This window comes from Schistocerca nitens, chromosome 6 (assembly GCF_023898315.1).
Source record: "Schistocerca nitens isolate TAMUIC-IGC-003100 chromosome 6, iqSchNite1.1, whole genome shotgun sequence".
Lineage (NCBI taxonomy): Eukaryota > Metazoa > Arthropoda > Insecta > Orthoptera > Acrididae > Schistocerca > Schistocerca nitens.
The window spans coordinates 408,163,213-408,176,053 of NC_064619.1; positions in this window are offsets into that span (position 1 = coordinate 408,163,213).

Genomic DNA, 12,841 nt, shown 5'->3' on the forward strand with positions numbered 1-12,841 from the left:
ATAGCGATACGTTGCACCCATCGCTCCGCTGAGTAGTGTGACATGAAACGTGTCCCTGACGCAATGTGACTTGTAGCTGTCCTTTATTGGAGTATAGGCAGCGAAAGTTGTTTACTTTGGTTTGGTTTATATCAATGAAAAGCTGCTTTACTTATCGGATCACGTTGTACTCCTAAGAGTTGCTCTTGCGGTGATGCAAGTGGGACGTGAGGAGTATTCCGTAGTAGTTGTCCTTCGATTCTTACGGAGTTATCCTCACAAATGCACGTTTCGGATTTGGTCAACAAAATATGGTCGACAAACTGTGTAATTTACTCACATAACCTAAATTTCTAGGAGAGGGGGGAGGAACTGAAGACAAAGGGAAATAGAGAAAGAAAGAGAGAGAGTGAGCATATGTTAAAGGAGATAGAATTGTGAGCTGTGAAGCGTACTATTTCAAAAGGTTTCTTATTCTGACCTAATCTTACGGCACTATTGTATCAGTTATAGTGTTTGTGCTTGTGTCCGTCTTTGTGTGTGTGTGTGTGTGTGTGTGTGTGTGTGAGAGAGAGAGAGAGAGAGAGAGAGAGAGAGAGAGGAAGAGAATGAGAGAGAGTCTGTACACGTTCTTCTGGACAGCTGTTAAAAAAATAGGTCATATTATTGTACATGTAGTCATTTATTTGTTTAAAACGAAATCAGGTTCTCCTCTTTGATTTTAACGCACTGGGAGCGTTTCAAGGATGTCAAGTTCTTTACTTTTACGTTGGATAATTTGTGTAGCATACTAATGCTTGTGCTATAAATATGATGTTTTCTTTCATGTAGGATAGTGGTTACCGTTGACATGAGGTACTTTTTGTTTTTTAAATGATGTCGTGGTTTCCTTAAATCTAGTGCCAATGGTCTGCCTGTCTGAACAATGCAGAAGGAGTCGTAGTCCACAATTTCAATTCTGTATACATCCGTATGGTTTAGCGGGTTAGTAGAGCTGCTGTGATGAGGTAATTTCTGAACAGGCGTTTTCTCGGTGGTATACACACTCACACACACACACACTGATGTAATAATAATAGTATTTAAAAACGAGTGAAATGTTACAAAAGATTCGATATTGTTTGCAGCATCATATTATTATATTCTGTTTTACTCTGTATCCGTTAGCTCCTGTGCAAAGAGTGTATAATGGATATACTACGACTTAAAGATATTTGAATTTACGCAAGTGCATTGAGGCATACGCGTAACTGGTAAAATAACACAATAGTACTTGTTGGCTCTCTGCTTCCGGACAGTGCAACACGTGCCCAACAAATTTGTATGTACAAATCGTCTACGTTTTGCTTGTTTACATTAATCCATCTGATCATGGTGTACTCCACAGAAATATATAGTGGGAAAACCAATATCGAGAACCGGTATATTTGCGTATTTTAATTGATATTCATAAAAGTCACGGTTGGGTCAAACCCAAAATGCTCGCATTTAAAGTCCTGCGTGTTTTGTACTGATGGTATGTTTAAAAGGAAAAATTATTTGGGTTATGATAATAATTTGATGACAACTGCCCTGCCGTATCTGCAATGCGTAATAAATACAACTCCTGATAACTAACACGCATTACACATGCCTTGTTTAAGGGCAAGCTCTCCCGAAATTGGAGTATAATCCTTAAGCAACAGCCCAAACATGCGTAGGTTTCTTTACAGGAACTCCTCGACAACAGAAGAAACCTTTCCATGCATGAAGGTAAAATCTGTCAAAAAATGACTGAAATAATTCATAAAATTCTCGGTGTCTTTTATTGGATGCATCATCTTTTTAATTTCCTTGGGTGGTCGGAAAACATATATCCTTCTCTGCCCAGAATTTGGCTTATTTTTTTATTTTTTGTAACACCGAAGTAAGGTAAGAATGCTATACGCTAATCACCTTGTGCTGATTTACTGTCTCCGTGTTTTAGTTTCTTGGAGACGGCTAACTTGCTATCTATGGTACTTTTATTTGGCCCGTTTGCCAGTTCTTCATTTATTAAGCTGTAACAGCTGCTTTACTAATACAACATATCACACACTTTTGTTTCTGGAAGAAGTGATGATCTCATTTTTATGTACGCATCCTGCCAGTAGTTGGAAATTCTATCCCGTATGGGCTCCGGGAAATTTCGTTACATCGAGTGAGATGGCGCAGTCGTTAATATTGGGGTCGTTCCCGAGAAGCGCAGGTTTGCACACCAGTCTGGCTATCTAATGCTTGCCGTAGGCACCTCAAATCACTTCAGGTTAAATAGTCTGGTACAGTATCTTTGGACAGGCCAGATCCGATTTCGTGCACCATTCTTATCCATCTGAGCAAGTGACTAGTCTTCAGTGACCAAATTGACGGAACTTTCAATTCCAACCTTCCTACCTCATTCTCTCGTTCAAACCGGATTTCAGTAGCCTAGTCTTAATCAGTCGCGATGCGATACGTTAAGATTAGTAGGGTGTACTTTTTGTTCCATAGACCCACAAACCAAGGCCAACAAATATAGTTCAGGTATTGATGACGTGAGGATATTGAACGGTGATTCGATGTGTAAAGAGAATCATGGGGATTGGGGTGAGGTTCTATGGGAGTTATAGAAGACAGAGTTATGAGAGAAAGCGGGATTAATAGTGAGAATGAGAGAGAAGAGAAAGACTGAATTCATACCCGTACATTTTATGAAAATAGATGTATGCTATGTATGTTCCACGTAAACTCCTTAACCACTGATTTGATTTAAATCAAATTTGGTACATATGTCACTTATTATCTGGAAAGAATCACTGTGAGCTAAGAGACACCTCACTCTCAAAGGGGTGGGGGTGGGTGTGAAAAAGTATCGTAGCTCCCGACACGCTAACAGCCAGACGATATGCATCAAGTAATTGGAAAAGAGAGCACTTGGTGACTTGCAACAAACTTGCAACAAACTTGACACACAATTTCAAACCTTTATGAATCTTTTTCTTGCGAACACCCCACAAAATGATGAATGGAAAACTATTTCTCGCTTACTACATTTTTGCCGTTCATGCAGTAAAACTGCCGCATCAGGCATGACGTTTTAATTAATAACTTCTTTACTACTAACTCTGTTAGCAATCTATACTGCAGGCCGTGTTCAAATACAGTACTGAACACACCTGCAGGAACATATCACTTTAAGACTCATACTTCAGTACTGAACACACCTGCAGGAACATATCACTTTAAGACTCATAGTTCAGGAGATATGGTGTCATAAACATTGAGCTGCATGGAAACGAAACTGCAGGCTGGAATTCGCTAGAGATACAGGCGAAATATGAATACAAATATGAGTGAAATGTGTTAAATACATGTAGATATACGTGACAAGTGCATATGCGGGCTGAGCCGTGGTAAAGTTAGCTGTTTTGAACAGCGCGCCGCAGCGCAGTGTGAAGCAGTCGCCGTCCGTTTCTGGCGGTGGCGCCGCTGTGGCAATCGCAGCTTTGGTGTCTCCCTCTGGTGGGAAAGGAGAAAAGTTGCCTGTTCACGTGCATTTAAGGGGCGCTATGAGGTCGGCAGGGGCAAGCTCCAAACCTTCGCCCTTCCCATTAACTACGTCCGTCTGATCGGCTCCTTTCTCTCCCGCCGTCCTTCCTATGTCACCATCCATAACACAGATTCCTACACCTTTTTCCCCTCCGCCGGTGTGCCCCAAGGCTCCGTCCTCTCCCCCCTTCTGTACCTTTTGTACACGGCGGACATGCCGCCGCCGTCAGCCCCCGTCCACCTTCTCCAGTTTGCCGATGACACCGCCTTCCTTGCCCTTGCCCCCACCCTACAGCGCTCCCAACACCTTCTCCAATCCCATCTTGACTGGTTCACCGCTTGGTGCAAACAGTGGTTGCTCAAGGTCAATCCCTCCAAAACCCAGGCGATCATTGTAGGCAAAACCACCCCTTCCTTCCGCCTCCTTGATTTCTATATCACCATCTATGGCCGTCCTATCGCCCTCACTCCTACCCTTAAGTACCTTGGCGTCACCCTCGACCGTCGCCTCTCCTGGACTCCCCACCTCCGGACAATCCAAGCCAAGGCACGCTCCCGACTCAGTCTCCTCAAGCTCCTCTCCGGCCGTACGTGGGGTCTGGACCCCTCCACCATTCTCCACACCCATAAATCCCTCATCCACCCTATCCTTTGTTATGCCCATCCGGCTTGGATCTCCGCCCCCCTACTTTTTACAAATCCCTCCAAATCCTTGAACGCCATGCTCTCCGCCTCGCCTATCGCATCCGTCTCCCCTCCTCTACGTGGATCCTGTACGATCTCATCCCCTTCCCCCACCTCCTCCTTTTCCTTGAAAGGATACGGATCCTGTACACCTCCCATAAACTCGATCCTCCTCACCCGCTCATCTCCCCGATCCTCTCCCACCCCCGCCCGCTGCCGCGCCTGTATTCCCACGTCCCACCTGGTCTCCATCTCTCCACCCTCCTTACCCTCTCCCAAGGTGCCTTCCGCCAGCTCCCCCTCCCTGATGATGTCCTCCTCCCCTCCATCTACCCCTCCTACCAACTTTGATCCTCCCTCCCTCTTCCTGTATCTGTTCCTTTGGGAAGGAACATCCCTCCTCCCCTTCTCCCCACTCCCCCCCCCCCGGGCCTCCCCTCCCCTGTCCTTCTACTCCTCCTCCCATCTCCTCAGCCACTGGCATCTATGTTCTCCCCTCTCCACCCTCTCCACCCGCCCTCACCCTTCTTCCCCTATTGGCAGGTCCCCGGACTCGCACACGCTACGTGGACTTTCGCGCGCCGGAGATCTTCGCCATCTGTGTCTCGTGTGTGTGACGTCGTTTTGTGTTTTTAGTGTCCGCCGTCCCGCTTCTACGTTCACTTGTGCCGTCGGATTCATCAGTGTTATGTGCGCCGTGTCAACGTGTTTTCAGTGTCGTTATCGTCGCGTGTGAACGGCTCCGTGTTTTTTGTGTATCTGTGACCACTATTTTTTGCCCATCACTCTGTTCATTTTAATTCCCCGTTCTTGTACTGTTATTGTCACCACTATGGCTGAAGAGCGGCGTAGCATGCCGCTGCCAGCCTACCTGATTGTTCAGGTGTTAAAATAACAATACAGTAAAAAAAAAAAAAAGAAACTCGGCAGGGGGTGAGTCTGAGTCGGTCAGTCGCAGTGAGTCTGGAGGCAGTCTGTCAGTCTCGGCGAGTCGGTCAGTTGGTCAGCCGGGTCAGTGTGGGGCAGTCTGTGTCTGTCTGTCGTCCGGAGTTCTAGTGTGTGTTAGGCCGCCAATCTGCTCGAGTTTGTTCAGGCAATGGAGATTGGCGGTTGGATTGATCGGTAGGTCGGTCTCTTCCCGGGGCAGGGATGTCGGGTAGCCTGAGGGCATGTTTCCTCTGCAGGGGTGGGTCCGACCAAGTGATCGCTTAGTCAGTGTCGGTCTGTCGTCTGAAGTTCCAGGATGTCTGTCGTTTGGATCGACCTTAAGGCCGGTTGGATCGATCGGTTGGTCGGTCGTGCACTGAGACACAAGATTCCTTGTCCCTCTTGAGCGTCGGCGCATGTTGAGGTCGCCACGTGAGTCCAGTGGCCCGCGCCGAATAGCGAGGGGTAGTGGCTTCGCGGTCGACACGAGAGCAACAGGAGTCAACCCACGACATCGGTCGAGCTGCGACGCCGTGAGACGCGAGATCGGTGCGCCTTCCTGCGTCCGTTGACGCGGCTGGCAGTGGACGATTCGGGAGAGCCAGGTCTTTGCCAGACATCGCAGTTATTAGAGGTTAAGTGATACGTGATATGTTGTTGTCATTTACTTGTTAAGTTGTACTTGTTTTCTTGGCCAGTCTCTCGTCCCCAGCTTGCTCGTCTGTCTCCCGTCCGTATTTGTTAGGCAGTTTGTGTCTGTCTGTCTGTCTGCTGGTCTGTCGGTCTGCCATACGCTAAGATCTGCCTCTGTCATGTTTGTCGGATTCGGTGTTAACGAATTTATAGAATTAAGGTAAAGGCCGAATTCTTGAAATATGTTTTTATCTTTCCTATCATCTTGCGAGGCGGTATATGTGTAATGTAGAGCATGTTGTACATTTTATGTGAGTCTGAAGTTCATGGGTTTTATTTAAATAGTCATTTTAGGTTATAAGGTTGCCACCCTTCCACCGTAAGAGTCCTTTTAAAAACAAATAGCACTTTCGGCGGCAAATAATTTCTTAGTGTGAGTGTTTGTTCCATTTCCATCCTTCTTACTGGATGCATAGTTAATGTGTTTGTGTGAGTTGTTAAAATTTCTAGTTTAAAGTAATCTGGTGTTTTGCAGATTTGCACCAGTGTAGTCTTTCAGAGGTTGTTGTGAGCGGTCGTGACTACGGCCGTGTTGAAAGGGAGCAGCAAGCTTCTCAGCCTGAAGGCTCATACTGTCAATTTTGTTCTTTCTGCTTCTAAATAAAATTGTAACTTGATATTTCGAGGGTGCTTTTCTGCTTATAAATTTTAAATCTGTTTTTGAAAAGGCTTTTATGAATAAAATTCCCATTTGTTAAGGGCAATTTCATTCTGCCGGTAAAAATCTCCTTCTAAATCCCTGGATCGCTGTGAGGGTAAGAAGCAGCGACCTCCTATTGGGTTCAGGGTAATAGTGAGAAGAGGTGGAGGAGATAATAGGGAGGGGGAACGAGGAGATGGACACAGAAAGGGGGAAGAGAAGATAGATAAAGAGATGGGGAGGGAGAAATGGACAGAGAAAGAAGGTGAGGGGGGTGAGAAGGAGATGGACAGAGAAACGAAAGAGATGGTGACGGACAGAGAGAAAGGCAGCAGAAAATGGACAGAGATTGGGGGGGGGGGGTGGAGGAAGTGGACAGAGAGAGGGGGGATGAGGAGGTGGACTAGTAGTTGACTGGAATAAATGCACACCCGGGCAATGCCTGACACTCAGCCATTTCTACAATAAATTTCAGTAGTAATAGTGAATACGTTATTCAAAAATGACAAGAAAAAGTATATTTGGAAAAGGCCCAGAGACATGGTGTTAAATCAAGATACCAAAATCAGATACCGAATTGTAGGGCTTACCCAGGTGCATATATAGACTTAGATTACAATTAAGTAACGATGAAGAGGAGACTGAAATTCAAGAAAATCATCTGGAAAATTCATTGTGGAAAGAGATGAAATACTGAAGTACCAAAGTAAGATGAGACGCTTTTGAAGTTATCTAATGTTTTAGATATTCCGCTAATGGCTACCTCAGTAGACAGTTCAATTGAAGAGTACCGGATATCTCAAAAAAGGGCAGGCACAGACGTTGAACGTATAGACTGAAGGAGATAATTACGAAGAAACGTTGAGTATTACAAGAAATTCTTCAAATGATTAAAGAAGGAAGTATATAATCGTTCAGAAAAAGACAAAACAGCGAAATAGTTCAGGAAAAATGAAAAGGAATGAGAGATATTGCTCTTCGGAAGCATTGATTCAACATATAGGAAAGTCAGAACAACCTTCGAATAAATTAAAAGGAAGAAGGTCGACACAGACTACAATGAGAACTCCAATGTTAAAGCCAGAGGAGAGAGCGGATGAATGGAAAAAGTACATTGTAGGCCTCTTTGAGGGGGAGGGCTTGTCTGATGACGTAATAGAAGAAGAAATGGGAGAAGACATAGGACATCCAGTTTAACAGAGCTCTGGAAGATTCACTATCAAATAAAGTAGAAAGAATAGATAACATTCCTTCAGAATTTTTGAGACCATCTGGGGATGTGGCAAAACGAATGACTTTTCGAGTTGGTGTGTGGAATCTATGAGTCTTGTGACATACCATTAGACTACGTCCACACAAACCCGAAGAGAGCAAGGGCAGAGAAGTGCGAGAACTATCGCACAATCAGCTTAACGTGCAACGCATCCAAGTTGCTGATAAGAAAAATGTACTGAAAAATGGAAATGAAATTTGAGGTTTTAGCCGACGATCACTTCGAGTGTAGGGAACCAAAATGTTCCACACTGGTAGGTCTGACGTTATGACTGATAAGAAGCATCAGTACTCGGTCATTGGAACTGTCGGCCTAAAAAAAGCGTTCGAGAATGTAGAATTGTGCAACATGTTCGAAATCCTGTGAAAAATAGGAGTAAGTTATAGGAAAAGACGGGCAATATATAACATGTACAAGAACCGAGAGGGTAGAATAAGATTGGAAGATCAAGAACCAAGTGCTCATATTAAAAATAAAGTAAGACAGCGACGCAGTCTATTGCCCTTACTCTTCAGTCGATACGTCGAAGAAGCTATGACGGAAATAAAAGTAAGGTGGAATTAAAATTCAAGGTGAAAGGACATCAATGATAAGATTGAATGATGACAGTACTATCCTAAATGAAAGTGAAAAAGAACTGCAGAATCTGTTGGTGGGAATGAAAAATTTAATGAGTTCAGAATATGGTTTTAGAGTAAACTGAAGAAGGTAAAAGTACTGAGGATTAGCAGAAAGGTGTTTAGTGATAAATTTAAAATCAAATTTGGTAACCATGAAGTAGACGAAGTTAAGAATTTTTACTTCCACGGAAGCAAAATAACCCAAGACAAACGAAGGAAGGAGGGAGTAAAAAGCAGATATACAGACAAAAGAGCATCCTGCCCAGTCTACTACAACCAGAAACAGGCCTTAAATTTAGAGGAAATTTCTGAGAATTAATTTTTGATGCACATAATTGTATGTTAGTGCACTGGGATCTTTGGGAGCACTGCGAAAAGAAGAGAATTGAAGCGTTTGACATGTAGTGTTGCAGAAGGACGTTGAAAATTAGTTGGACAGACAAGCTAAGGAATTAAAGAGGACCGCCGCAGAATCGGCGAAGAAAAGAACGTTTGGAAAACACTGAAAATAGGATGGAATAGAACGACAGGACATGTGTTAAGACATCAGAAAATAACTTACATAGTACCAGAGAGATCTGGAGGCGGTAAAAATTGTAGGAGAAGACAGAGACTGGAATTAATCTAAGAATAATTGAGACCGTTGGATGCAAATGGTATTGTGAGATGAAGAGTTGGGCAGGAGGTGAACTACTGGCGGGGCGCATCAAACCAGTCAGAAGACTGATGCCTCAAGGGAAGTAAAACCATAGCGAGATCACCAGGGATGCAGCACATGTCTCAAAACAGGTAGGAGCTGTGTGTTATTTTAAGAAGGTGGCCAATCTATCATTTTACCTACTCGGAACTTAAAAGCCTCTGATAAGCTGCTGCACATAGCAAATACCGTTCATATCACGACGAACTGTGAGAGGACCGAGGATCGTGGTTACCACATAGTCTCTCAATATTTGAAACAAGTATTTCAACAGAGGTATACCAGAATTGTCCTGTTATGGGACGACCAAGAACGAAGTGCTCGTATTGAAAAGGGGGTATGACAAGGATGTCGCCTTTCGCCCCTACTGTTTAATCTATACATCGAGGAAGCAATGATGGAAGTAAAAGAAAGGTTTGGAAGTGGAATTAAAATTCATGGTGGAAGGATATCAATGATATGATTCGCTGATGACATTGCTGTAGTGAGTGAAAGTGAAGGAAAAAAAAAGTCTGCTTTTGATGTCCTCCATGCTCCGTCCGTCATTGGCTATTTCACTGCCTAGGTAGTAGAATTCCTTAACTTCGTCTGCTTCGTGAAAATCAATCCTAATGTTAAGTTTCTCGCTGTTCTCATTTCTGCATTTTCCCGTTACCTTCGTCTTACTTCGATTTACTCTCAATCCATACTCTGTAATCATTGGACTTTTCATTCCGTTCAGCAAATCATGTAATTCTTCTTCACTTTCACTCACGATAGCAATGTCATCAGCGAATCGTATCACTGATATCCTTTCACCTTGAATCTTAATTCCACTCCTGAACCTTTCTTTTATTTCCATCATTGCTTCCTCAATGTACAGATTGAACAGTAGGGGCGAAAGGCTACATCCTTGTCTTACACCCATTTTTATACTAGCAATTTGTTCTTGGTCGTCCACTCTCATTATTCCTTCTTGGCTGTTGTACATATTGTACATGACCCATCTCTCCATATAGCTTACCCCTACTTCTTTCAGAATTTCGAACATCTTGCGCCATTGTTGAACACTTTTTCCAGGTTGACAAATCCTATGAACGTGTCTTGATTTTTCTTTAGTCTTGCTTCATTATTAACCGCAACGACAGAATTGCTTCTTTCGTGCCTTTATCTTTCCTAAAAGCAAACTTATAGTCATGTGGCGCATCCCCAATTGTCTTTTCCATTCTTCTGTATATTATTCTTACAAGTAACTTGGACTCATGGGCTGTTGAGCTGATTGTGCGATAATTCTCGCACTTGTCAGCTCTTTCCGTCTTCTTAATTGTGTGAATGATGCTTTTCCGAAAATCAGATGGTATGTCGCCAGAAGCATACATTCTACACACTAACGTGAATAGTCGTTTTCTTGCCACTTCCCCCAATGATTTTACAAATTCTGGTGGAATGTTATCTATCTCTTATGCTTTATTTCATTTTAAGTACACCAAAGCTCTTTTAAATTCTGATTCTCATACTAGTTCCCCTATCTCTTCTAAATCGACTCCTGTTTCTTCTTCTTCTTCTATCACATCAGAAAAATCTTCTCCCTCGTAGAGGCTTTCAATGTATTCTTTCCACCTATTCATGCTCTCCTCTGCATTTAAAAGTGGAATTCCCGTTGCATTCTTAATGTTATTACCCTTGCCTTTACTGTCACCGAAGGTTGATATGACTTCCCTGTACGCTGAGTCTGTCCTTCTGACAATCATTTCTTTTTCGATATCTTCACATTTTTCCTGCAGCGATTTAGTCTTAGCTTCCCTGCACTTCCTGTTTATTTCATTCCTCAGCGACTTGTATTTCTCTATTCCTGAGTTTCCCAGCACTTTTTGTACTTCCTCCTTTCATGAATCAATTGCAGTATTTCTTCTGTTACCCATGGTTTCTTCGCTGTTTCAATCCAGTATCTGATATCTGAATCTCTGTCTGACCGTGGCGTAATGTAACCATAAATCTTCCCGTATCACCCATCCTATTTCAAGTATACCTTCTTCCTCTTGCGATTCTTGAACAGGTCTAAGGTGGCAGCTTGAATGAATGTCAATTTCACACCTTACAAGAGATTTTATACATCATAACAAATTGATGAATATGTCACCTTTGGTGATATTAACAGATTTGCCTATCAAAATGTACAGTATGTAATGCAAAGGGATGACACTCGAATCGGCGACATTAATACACCCAACCCAAATCCTGCATGTTAATGGGCAAAAGGTGAAAGAAGCTGCTTGAAGAAACTAAAGTTTTAGTCTGGGGGCAGATGTGAGTTGAGCCGTCACGGCCTGAGTACAATGCAACGCTTCCAAAAGGGGTTGGAGACCGCGCGAAACAGACAACGAACGCGCCGGACGATACATCGAGGGGAGCAGGTAGGGGTATAGCGTGCCTGCGACGGAGAAATTCTTTAGAAAACTGCGTTGGGAAATTTCCAGATGAATACAAAAGGACCAGCAATGCAGCTGAATACGTGAAATGCCCATGGTGTGCTCGTGATGTACGCATGTAGCTTTTAGGCGTCAGGAGTGGGCACAAAATGTCTGATTGGATGAAATAAACTCGGAAGGAGTAGAAAGGGGCGATATTTGGACGCAGTTTAAAGGTAGGCCCTTTGCAATTGCCAGAGGTAGTTTCCAAAAGATGATAGGAACGCTCCCATTGGTCTGAAAAAGCCATGACGTGAAGCACGAAAGTACACAGGTGGGGGACAGTTAACTACGAAAGACACAATACCGAAAACTTCAGGGAGTCTCCTGTGAACCAGCATCAAGTGTAGAGCAGGGCGCATCACGCTCCGTACGACGACAAAAGAGGAAGTTTGGGTGAACACCGTGTACACTTCAGCTAGAAATTAGCTGAAGAGTCGTTGAGCTCAGATAGTGGAGAAACGAAATAGCCATGTAGTTAATTGCTCTTGTGAGAACTGAGAAGGCATTGAAGCATACATGCTGCTCTATATACGCACATGTATATCGCCATATTTTCCAGACTAGGGATGAGTGCATGTTTTCATGCCTAATGAGAAACATATTGCAGTTTCAGCTGATAAAATCAGTAAAGATTTTGATTAGTTTTTTTACAGGATTTTCAGCAAGCGAGAGTAGCCCTGCAGCTGACAGCACATCGCAGCTACAAGGTAGGTGCCACTGGTAGAGGCGTAAACTTGTCGCTTCACCAGCAACATTGAGTAATCCTTTGCTGATCTTGTCACAGAAACTAACCATCCTCCATAGACTTCATTGTCATCCTAAATAGTACCGAACTTAGAACCGGGATCTGATGAGTTGTCGTAATATTGACCAACTTCACAGTGTATAAGTAAGAAAAATCTTGTAGAGAACCTTCTTCTTAAATTTGGTATTGTTGTGTTTAGTGTTATTTCTGCTAAACTAGGACGTAATGAATTATCTTGACAAGTGTCCTGACATTGTCATGTCGCGATCTATGTAAATTCGTGTACGTCTTTGACAATAACTCTGTAATTAAGCAAATTGTGTACAGCTAAACACCGATGTGCTCCATCATAGAATAAGGGTCCACTCCTAACCCAAGTCATTTCTTCTAGTGATGCTAACACAATCACAGGGTGTTTTTGCTGATGTCTTGCAAATGTGAAAAGGAGTGGAGTGTCAGATAATGGCGACCCTGCCAGGATGGTAATAGATCTGCTAGGATGCAATTAGTCATATTAGAAGAAACAATTAACTTTTCGTAAAAAAATTTCTTTTTGAAAAAAAAAGTAACAAGGTTACTCAATGTAT